Here is a 10,922-nt window from a genome sequence, read left to right on the forward strand (position 1 = left end):
GAGTGCTTGGGACTACGCCTACTGTGTGGTCAACCAAATAGGCAGTCTTTCTTCCGGTTTATCGAACAGGCCGCCTTCCGTATGGTCAAAGGGCAGTCTTTCTTCTGGTTAACCAAACAAGCAGCCTTTCACGTGGTCTGTAAAAAAGGCTCCATTTTGCACGGTCTACCGAAACAGAGCCGCATTCTGTGTGGTCTATCAAATAGACAGTCTTCCTTCTGGTTTATCAAACACAGGCTGCCTTCCACGTGGTCTACCAAACGGGCCGCTTTCAGCGTGGTCTACCAAACAGGCCGCCTTCAGCGTTATCTACCAAAAAGTTGTTAAAAGTAGTTAAAGGGGTTAAAAGTTGGTGAGTAAAGTTGTGTATTTTCAGTGTTTTTACCTTTAAAAAAATGTTTAATGTACTAAGTGTCTTTTTTTTTTAGGAGCACATGACCTGGAATGAGATGCAGTAGTTCTTATGAACCAGTAAAATGAGCCATGATGTGTTACTACAGGAAGTGTGCTACGTGACCAAAGGGTGAGTACATTATGCAACCTGTTAGTGTTGTCTGTGTTAAGTCAGACCGGTGCAGCTATCTGCAATTAAATAGCTGCATTTTATGTGGGCTCTCAAAAGGGCCATTTTCTGTGAGGTCCCCCAAAAGTGTTACCTTCCGCTTGGTGTTCAAAATAGGCCGCCTTCTGCGTGGTCTATCAAACAAGCCACATTTTTGTGGTCTACTAAACAGGCTGTCTTCCAAGTTCTCTACCAAACAGGACATTTTTTGTGCGGTCTACCAAACAAGGCCGCCTTTTGCGTCATTAACAAAACAGGCTGCATTCCGTATGGTCTAACAAATAGGCCGCCTTCTGCATGGTGTACAAAATAGGCCACCTTCAGTGCGGTCTACCAAACAGGCCACATTTTGCGAGGTTTAACAGGCTGCCTTCTATGTGGTCTTACAAACAGGCTTCCTTCTGCATTGTGTACAAAATAGGCAGCCTTCTGGGTAGTGTTAAAAAAAACAAAAGCCGCCTTTCCCGTGGTCTACAAAATAGGCCGCCTTCTGCTTGGTGTAAAAAATAGGCTGCCTTCCGCATGGTGTACAAAATAGGCCACACTCAGTATGATGTACCAAATAGGCCACATTTTGCATGGTCTACCAACAGGCTGCCTTCTACGTGGTCTTACAAATAGGCTGACTTCTGTGTGGTCTTACAAATAGGCCACTTTCCGCGTTGTGTACAAAATAGGCAGCATTCTGGATGGTGTAAAAAAAAAAAACGGCCGTCTTCCCCGTGGTGTACAAAATAGGCTGCCTACTGCTTGGTGTAAAAAATAGGCCGCCTTCTGCATTGTACAAAAAATAGGTAGCCTTGGTTGGTTTAAAAAACGGGCTGCCTTCCACGTGGTATACAAAATAGGTTGCCTCCTGCTTGGTGTAAAAATAGGCAGCCTTTCTACAGGGTGTACAAAATAGGCAGCCTTTCTACATGGTCTAAAAAATAGGCCGCCTTCAGTGTGTTCTGCCAAACAGGCCACATTTTGCGTGGTCTACCAACTGGCTGCCTTCTACGTGGTCTTACAAATAGGCTGCCTTCTGTGTGGTCTACCAAATAGGCAGCCTTCTGGGTAGTGTAAAAAAAAAAAAACGCCTTTCCGGTGGTCTACAAATCAGGCCGCCTTTCCGGTGGTCTACAAAGCAGGCCGCCTCCTGCTTGGTGTAAAAAATAGGCCGCCTTCTGCACTGTACAAAAAATAGGCAGCCTTGGTGGTGTAAAAAACGGGCTGCCTTCCCCGTGGTATACAAAATAGGTTGCCTACTGCTTGGTGTATAAAATAGGCAGCTTTCCTACATGGTGTACAAAATAGGCTGCCTTCTGCATGGTCTAAAAATAGGCTGCCTTCAGTGTGTTCTGCCAAACAGGCCACATTTTGCGTGGTCTATCATCTAGCTGCCTTCTACGTGGTCTTACAAATAGGCTGCCTTCTGTGTGGTCTACCAAATAGGCCGCCTTCTGCATTGTGTACAAAATAGGCAGCCTTCTGGGTAGTGTAAAAAAAAAGGCTGCTTTTCAGGTGGTCTACAAAATAGGCCGCCTCCTGCTTGGTGTAAAAAATAGGCCGCCTTCTTGGTGGTGTAAAAAACGGGCTGCCTTCCCCGTGGTATACAAAATAGGTTGCCTCCTGCTTGGTGTAAAAAGAGGCAGCCTTTCTACATGGTGTACAAAATAGGCAGCCTTTCTACATGGTCTAAAAAAAATAGGCCGCCTTCAGTGTGTTCTGCCAAACAGGCCACATTTTGCGTGGTCTACCAACTGGCTGCCTTCTACGTGGTCTTACAAATAGGCTACCTTCTGTGTGGTCTACCAAATAGGCCGCCTTCTGCATTGTGTACAAAATAGGCAGCCTTCTGGGTAGTGTAAAAAAAACGCCTTTCCGGTGGTCTACAAAGCAGGCCGCCTTTCCGGTGGTCTACAAAGCAGGCCGCCTCCTGCTTGGTGTAAAAAATAGGCCGCCTTCCGCATGGTGTACAAAATAGGCCACTTTCAGTGTGTTGAGACATCCGTGGCTATGATTACTAGGTAATTCCCGGTCGTGTTGATCCAGGAATTTTATTTGATTGCCATCTGGAGTCTGGAAGGAATTTTTTTCCCTTTTGGGCCTAATTGGAACATGCCTTGTAAGGGTTTTTTCGCCTTCCTCTGGATCAACAGGTTAATGTGAGAGTGCAGGCAAATGTTGTACTTTACTTTATGGTTTAACTTGATGAATGTATGTTTCTTTTCAACCCAAAATAATGTAACTTTGTAAGTGTTAACTAATAATTTCTTGTTTTTTTACACAGATTTAGGAAAAGGTATTAGCTACTACTGCCACACTTTATGGGTGTGGGTGGTTTTCCAAAGTGGTGAGAGCACTTGGGGTGCTGCCTGTTCAGTTCCCCCCCACACACATGGAGTGTGGTTGTGGGTGGTGATCCCAAGCAGTGAGAGCGCTTGGGGGCACTCCTGGTACCTTTCTCCCTTCTAAAGCCTAATCTAGATTTGAATGTACATGCAGACAGATTTAGGAAAAGGTATTAGTTACTACTGCCACACTTTATGGGTGTGGGTGGTTTTCCAAAGTGGTGAGAGCACTTGGGGTTCTGCCTGTTCAGTTCCCCCCCACACACATGGAGTGTGGTTGTGGGTGGTGATCCCAAGCAGTGAGAGTGCTTGGGGGCACTCCTGGTACCTTTCTCCCTTCTAAAGCCTAATCTAGATTTGAATGTACATGCAGACAGATTTAGGAAAAGGTGTTAGTTACTACTGCCACACTTTATGGGTGTGGGTGGTTTTCCAAAGTGGTGAGAGCACTTGGGGTGCTGCCTGTTCAGTTCCCCCCCACACACATGGAGTGTGGTTGTGGGTGGTGATCCCAAGCAGTGAAAGCGCTTGGGGGCACTCCTGGTACCTTTCTCCCTTCTAAAGCCTAATCTAGATTTGAATGTACATGCAGACAGATTTAGGAAAAGGTGTTAGTTACTACTGCCACACTTTATGGGTGTGGGTGGTTTTCCAAAGTGGTGAGAGCACTTGGGGTTCTGCCTGTTCAGTTCCCCCCCACACATATGGAGTGTGGTTGTGGGTGGTGATCCCAAGCAGTGAGAGCGCTTGGGGGCACTCCTGGTACCTTTCTCCCTTCTAAAGCCTAATCTAGATTTGAATGTACATGCAGACAGATTTAGGAAAAGGTGTTAGTTACTACTGCCACACTTTATGGGTGTGGGTGGTTTTCCAAAGTGGTGAGAGCACTTGGGGTGCTGCCTGTTCAGTTCCCCTCCACACACATGGTGTGGTTGTGGGTGGTGATCCCAAGCAGTGAGAGTGCTTGGGACTACGCCTACTGTGTGGTCAACCAAATAGGCAGTCTTTCTTCCGGTTTATCGAACAGGCCGCCTTCCGTATGGTCAAAGGGCAGTCTTTCTTCTGGTTAACCAAACAAGCAGCCTTTCACGTGGTCTGTAAAAAAGGCTCCATTTTGCACGGTCTACCGAAACAGAGCCGCATTCTGTGTGGTCTATCAAATAGACAGTCTTCCTTCTGGTTTATCAAACACAGGCTGCCTTCCACGTGGTCTACCAAACGGGCCGCTTTCAGCGTGGTCTACCAAACAGGCCGCCTTCAGCGTTATCTACCAAAAAGTTGTTAAAAGTAGTTAAAGGGGTTAAAAGTTGGTGAGTAAAGTTGTGTATTTTCAGTGGTTTTACCTTTAAAAAAATGTTTAATGTACTAAGTGTCTTTTTTTTTTTTAGGAGCACATGACCTGGAATGAGATGCAGTAGTTCTTATGAACCAGTAAAATGAGCTATGATGTGTTACTACAGGAAGTGTGCTACATGACCAAAGGGTGAGTACATTATGCAACCTGTTAGTGTTGTCTGTGTTAAGTCAGACCGGTGCAGCTATCTGCAATTAAATAGCTGCATTTTATGTGGGCTCTCAAAAGGGCCATTTTCTGTGAGGTCCCCCAAAAGTGTTACCTTCCGCTTGGTGTTCAAAATAGGCCGCCTTCTGCGTGGTCTTTAAAACAAGCCACATTTTGCGTGGTCTACCAAACAGGCTGTCTTCCAAGTTCTCTACCAAACAGGACATTTTTTGTGCGGTCTACCAAACAAGGCCGCCTTTTGCGTCGTTAACAAAACAGGCTGCATTCCGTATGGTCTAACAAATAGGCCGCCTTCTGCATGGTGTACAAAATAGGCCACCTTCAGTGCGGTCTACCAAACAGGCCACATTTTGCGAGGTTTAACAGGCTGCCTTCTATGTGGTCTTACAAACAGGCTTCCTTCTGCATTGTGTACAAAATAGGCAGCCTTCTGGGTAGTGTTAAAAAAAACAAAAGCCGCCTTTCCCGTGGTCTACAAAATAGGCCGCCTTCTGCTTGGTGTAAAAAATAGGCTGCCTTCCGCATGGTGTACAAAATAGGCCACACTCAGTATGGTGTACCAAATAGGCCACATTTTGCATGGTCTACCAACAGGCTGCCTTCTACGTGGTCTTACAAATAGGCTGACTTCTGTGTGGTCTTACAAATAGGCCACTTTCCGCGTTGTGTACAAAATAGGCAGCATTCTGGATGGTGTAAAAAAAAAAACGGCCGCCTTCCCCGTGGTGTACAAAATAGGCTGCCTACTGCTTGGTGTAAAAAATAGGCCGCCTTCTGCATTGTACAAAAAATAGGTAGCCTTGGTTGGTTTAAAAAACGGGCTGCCTTCCACGTGGTATACAAAATAGGTTGCCTCCTGCTTGGTGTAAAAATAGGCAGCCTTTCTACAGGGTGTACAAAATAGGCAGCCTTTCTACATGGTCTAAAAAATAGGCCGCCTTCAGTGTGTTCTGCCAAACAGGCCACATTTTGCGTGGTCTACCAACTGGCTGCCTTCTACGTGGTCTTACAAATAGGCTGCCTTCTGTGTGGTCTACCAAATAGGCAGCCTTCTGCATTGTGTACAAAATAGGCAGCCTTCTGGGTAGTGTAAAAATAGGCTGCTTTTCAGGTGGTCTACAAAATAGGCCGCCTCCTGCTTGGTGTAAAAAATAGGCCGCCTTCTGCATTGTGTAAAAAATAGGCAGCCTTCTTGGTGGTGTAAAAAACGGGCTGCCTTCCCCATGGTATACAAAATAGGTTGCCTACTGCTTGGTGTAAAAATAGGCAGCCTTTCTACATGGTGTACAAAATAGGCAGCCTTTCTACATGGTCTAAAAAAATAGGCCGCCTTCAGTGTGTTCTGCCAAACAGGCCACATTTTGCGTGGTCTACCAACTGGCTGCCTTCTACGTGGTCTTACAAATAGGCTGCCTTCTGTGTGGTCTACCAAATAGGCCGCCTTCTGGGTAGTGTAAAAAATGGCTGCTTTTCAGGTGGTCTACAAAATAGGCCGCCTCCCGCTTGGTGTAAAACATAGGCAGCCTTCTTGGTGGTGTAAAAAACGTGCTGCCTTCCCAGTGGTATACAAAATAGGTTGCCTCCTGCTTGGTGTACAAAATAGGCAGCCTTTCTACATGGTCTAAAAATAGGCCGCCTTCAGTGTGTTCTGCCAAACTGGCCACATTTTGCGTGATCTACCAACTAGCTGCCTTCTACGTGGTCTTACAAATAGGCTGCCTTCTGTGTGGTCTACCAAATAGGCCGCCTTCTGCATTGTGTACAAAATAGACAGTCTTCTGGGTAGTGTAAAAAAAAGGCTGCTTTTCAGGTGGTCTACAAAATAGGCAGCCTCCTGCTTGGTGTAAAAAATAGGCCGCCTTCTGCACTGTACAAAAAATAGGCAGCCTTGGTGGTATAAAAAACGGGCTGCCTTCCCCGTGGTATACAAAATAGGTTGCCTACTGCTTGGTGTACAAAATAGGCAGCCTTCCTACATGGTGTACAAAATAGGCTGCCTTGTGCATGGTCTAAAAATGGGCTGCCTTCAGTGTGTTCTGCCAAACAGGCCACATTTTGCGTGGTCTACCAACTAGCTGCCTTCTACGTGGTCTTACAAATAGGCTGCCTTCTGTGTGGTCTACCAAATAGGCCGCCTTCTGCATTGTGTACAAAATAGGCAGCCTTCTGGGTAGTGTAAAAAAAAGGCTGCTTTTCAGGTGGTCTACAAAATAGGCCGCCTCCTGCTTGGTGTAAAAAATATGCCGCCTTCTGCATTGTGTAAAAAATAGGCAGCCTTCTTGGTGGTGTAAAAAACGGGCTGCCTTCCCCGTGGTATACAAAATAGGTTGCCTCCTGCTTGGTGTAAAAATAGGCAGCCTTTCTACATGGTGTACATAATAGGCAGCCTTTCTACATGGTCTAAAAAATAGGCCGCCTTCAGTGTGTTCTGCCAAACAGGCCACATTTTGCGTGGTCTACCAACTGGCTGCCTTCTACGTGGTCTTACAAATAGGCTGCCTTCTGTGTGGTCTACCAAATAGGCAGCCTTCTGCATTGTGTACAAAATAGGCAGCCTTCTGGGTAGTGTAAAAAAAAAAAAAACCGCCTTTCCGGTGGTCTACAAATCAGGCTGCCTTTCCGGTGGTCTACAAAGCAGGCCGCCTCCTGCTTGGTGTAAAAAATAGGCCGCCTTCTGCACTGTACAAAAAATAGGCAGCCTTGGTGGTGTAAAAAACGGGCTGCCTTCCCCGTGGTATACAAAATAGGTTGCCTACTGCTTGGTGTACAAAATAGGCAGCCTTCCTACATGGTGTACAAAATAGGCTGCCTTCTGCATGGTCTAAAAATAGGCTGCCTTCAGTGTGTTCTGCCAAACAGGCCACATTTTGCGTGGTCTATCAACTAGCTGCCTTCTACGTGGTCTTACAAATAGGCTGCCTTCTGTGTGGTCTACCAAATAGGCCGCCTTCTGCATTGTGTACAAAATAGGCAGCCTTCTGGGTAGTGTAAAAAAAAGGCTGCTTTTCAGGTGGTCTACAAAATAGGCCGCCTCCTGCTTGGTGTAAAAAATAGGCCGCCTTCTGCATTGTGTAAAAAATAGGCAGCCTTCTTGGTGGTGTAAAAAACGGGCTGCCTTCCCCGTGGTATACAAAATAGGTTGCCTCCTGCTTGGTGTAAAAAGAGGCAGCCTTTCTACATGGTGTACAAAATAGGCAGCCTTTCTACATGGTCTAAAAAAATAGGCCGCCTTCAGTGTGTTCTGCCAAACAGGCCACATTTTGCGTGGTCTACCAACTGGCTGCCTTCTACGTGGTCTTACAAATAGGCTACCTTCTGTGTGGTCTACCAAATAGGCCGCCTTCTGCATTGTGTACAAAATAGGCAGCCTTCTGGGTAGTGTAAAAAAACCCGCCTTTCCGGTGGTCTACAAAGCAGGCCGCCTTTCCGGTGGTCTACAAAGCAGGCCGCCTCCTGCTTGGTGTAAAAAATAGGCCGCCTTCCGCATGGTGTACAAAATAGGCCACTTTCAGTGTGTTGAGACATCCGTGGCTATGATTACTAGGTAATTCCCGGTCGTGTTGATCCAGGAATTTTATTTGATTGCCATCTGGAGTCTGGAAGGAATTTTTTTCCCTTTTGGGCCTAATTGGAACATGCCTTGTAAGGGTTTTTTCGCCTTCCTCTGGATCAACAGGTTAATGTGAGAGTGCAGGCAAATGTTGTACTTTACTTTATGGTTTAACTTGATGAATGTATGTTTCTTTTCAACCCAAAATAATGTAACTTTGTAAGTGTTAACTAATAATTTCTTGTTTTTTTACACAGATTTAGGAAAAGGTATTAGCTACTACTGCCACACTTTATGGGTGTGGGTGGTTTTCCAAAGTGGTGAGAGCACTTAGGGTGCTGCCTGTTCAGTTCCCCCCCACACACATGGAGTGTGGTTGTGGGTGGTGATCCCAAGCAGTGAGAGCGCTTGGGGGCACTCCTGGTACCTTTCTCCCTTCTAAAGCCTAATCTAGATTTGAATGTACATGCAGACAGATTTAGGAAAAGGTATTAGTTACTACTGCCACACTTTATGGGTGTGGGTGGTTTTCCAAAGTGGTGAGAGCACTTGGGGTTCTGCCTGTTCAGTTCCCCCCCACACACATGGAGTGTGGTTGTGGGTGGTGATCCCAAGCAGTGAGAGTGCTTGGGGGCACTCCTGGTACCTTTCTCCCTTCTAAAGCCTAATCTAGATTTGAATGTACATGCAGACAGATTTAGGAAAAGGTGTTAGTTACTACTGCCACACTTTATGGGTGTGGGTGGTTTTCCAAAGTGGTGAGAGCACTTGGGGTGCTGCCTGTTCAGTTCCCCCCCACACACATGGAGTGTGGTTGTGGGTGGTGATCCCAAGCAGTGAGAGCGCTTGGGGGCACTCCTGGTACCTTTCTCCCTTCTAAAGCCTAATCTAGATTTGAATGTACATGCAGACAGATTTAGGAAAAGGTGTTAGTTACTACTGCCACACTTTATGGGTGTGGGTGGTTTTCCAAAGTGGTGAGAGCACTTGGGGTTCTGCCTGTTCAGTTCCCCCCCACACATATGGAGTGTGGTTGTGGGTGGTGATCCCAAGCAGTGAGAGCGCTTGGGGGCACTCCTGGTACCTTTCTCCCTTCTAAAGCCTAATCTAGATTGGAATGTACATGCAGACAGATTTAGGAAAAGGTGTTAGTTACTACTGCCACACTTTATGGGTGTGGGTGGTTTTCCAAAGTGGTGAGAGCACTTGGGGTGCTGCCTGTTCAGTTCCCCTCAACACACATGGTGTGGTTGTGGGTGGTGATCCCAAGCAGTGAGAGTGCTTGGGACTACGCCTACTGTGTGGTCAACCAAATAGGCAGTCTTTCTTCCGGTTTATCGAACAGGCCGCCTTCCGTATGGTCAAAGGGCAGTCTTTCTTCTGGTTAACCAAACAAGCAGCCTTTCACGTGGTCTGTAAAAAAGGCTCCATTTTGCACGGTCTACCGAAACAGAGCCGCATTCTGTGTGGTCTATCAAATAGACAGTCTTCCTTCTGGTTTATCAAACACAGGCTGCCTTCCACGTGGTCTACCAAACGGGCCGCTTTCAGCGTGGTCTACCAAACAGGCCGCCTTCAGCGTTATCTACCAAAAAGTTGTTAAAAGTAGTTAAAGGGGTTAAAAGTTGGTGAGTAAAGTTGTGTATTTTCAGTGGTTTTACCTTTAAAAAAATGTTTAATGTACTAAGTGTCTTTTTTTTTAGGAGCACATGACCTGGAATGAGATGCAGTAGTTCTTATGAACCAGTAAAATGAGCTATGATGTGTTACTACAGGAAGTGTGCTACATGACCAAAGGGTGAGTACATTATGCAACCTGTTAGTGTTGTCTGTGTTAAGTCAGACCGGTGCAGCGATCTGCAATTAAATAGCTGCATTTTATGTGGGCTCTCAAAAGGGCCATTTTCTGTGAGGTCCCCCAAAAGTGTTACCTTCCGCTTGGTGTTCAAAATAGGCCGCCTTCTGCGTGGTCTATCAAACAAGCCACATTTTGCGTGGTCTACCAAACAGGCTGTCTTCCAAGTTCTCTACCAAACAGGACATTTTTTGTGCGGTCTACCAAACAAGGCCGCCTTTTGCGTCGTTAACAAAACAGGCTGCATTCCGTATGGTCTAACAAATAGGCCGCCTTCTGCATGGTGTACAAAATAGGCCACCTTCAGTGCGGTCTACCAAACAGGCCACATTTTGCGAGGTTTAACAGGCTGCCTTCTATGTGGTCTTACAAACAGGCTTCCTTCTGCATTGTGTACAAAATAGGCAGCCTTCTGGGTAGTGTTAAAAAAAACAAAAGCCGCCTTTCCCGTGGTCTACAAAATAGGCCGCCTTCTGCTTAGTGTAAAAAATAGGCTGCCTTCCGCATGGTGTACAAAATAGGCCACACTCAGTATGGTGTACCAAATAGGCCACATTTTGCATGGTCTACCAACAGGCTGCCTTCTACGTGGTCTTACAAATAGGCTGACTTCTGTGTGGTCTTACAAATAGGCCACTTTCCGCGTTGTGTACAAAATAGGCAGCATTCTGGATGGTGTAAAAAAAAAACGGCCGCCTTCCCCGTGGTGTACAAAATAGGCTGCCTACTGCTTGGTGTAAAAAATAGGCCGCCTTCTGCATTGTACAAAAAATAGGTAGCCTTGGTGGTGTAAAAAACGGGCTGCCTTCCCCGTGGTATACAAAATAGGTTGCCTCCTGCTTGGTGTAAAAATAGGCAGCCTTTCTACAGGGTGTACAAAATAGGCAGCCTTTCTACATGGTTTAAAAAATAGGTCGCCTTCAGTGTGTTCTGCCAAACAGGCCACATTTTGCGTGGTCTACCAACTGGCTGCCTTCTACGTGGTCTTACAAATAGGCTGCCTTCTGTGTGGTCTACCAAATAGGCAGCCTTCTGCATTGTGTGCAAAATAGGCAGCCTTCTGGGTAGTGTAAAAAAAAAAAACGCCTTTCCGGTGGTCT

The 10,922-nt window shown here is 46.2% G+C and overlaps 1 long non-coding RNA gene across 1 annotated transcript; it reads left to right on the top strand.

Moving 5' to 3' along the window:
* The first annotated feature begins 447 nt into the window (after window positions 1–447).
* Window positions 448–9,728, top strand: LOC137551973 (uncharacterized). Its single transcript, XR_011027085.1, has 3 exons — window positions 448–523; window positions 4,284–4,378; window positions 9,671–9,728. It is a non-coding gene; the product is annotated as an uncharacterized lncRNA (long non-coding RNA).
* Window positions 9,729–10,922: the final 1,194 nt, after the last annotated feature.

Source organism: Hyperolius riggenbachi, chromosome 1 (assembly GCF_040937935.1).
Source record: "Hyperolius riggenbachi isolate aHypRig1 chromosome 1, aHypRig1.pri, whole genome shotgun sequence".
Taxonomy (NCBI): Eukaryota; Metazoa; Chordata; class Amphibia; order Anura; family Hyperoliidae; genus Hyperolius; species Hyperolius riggenbachi.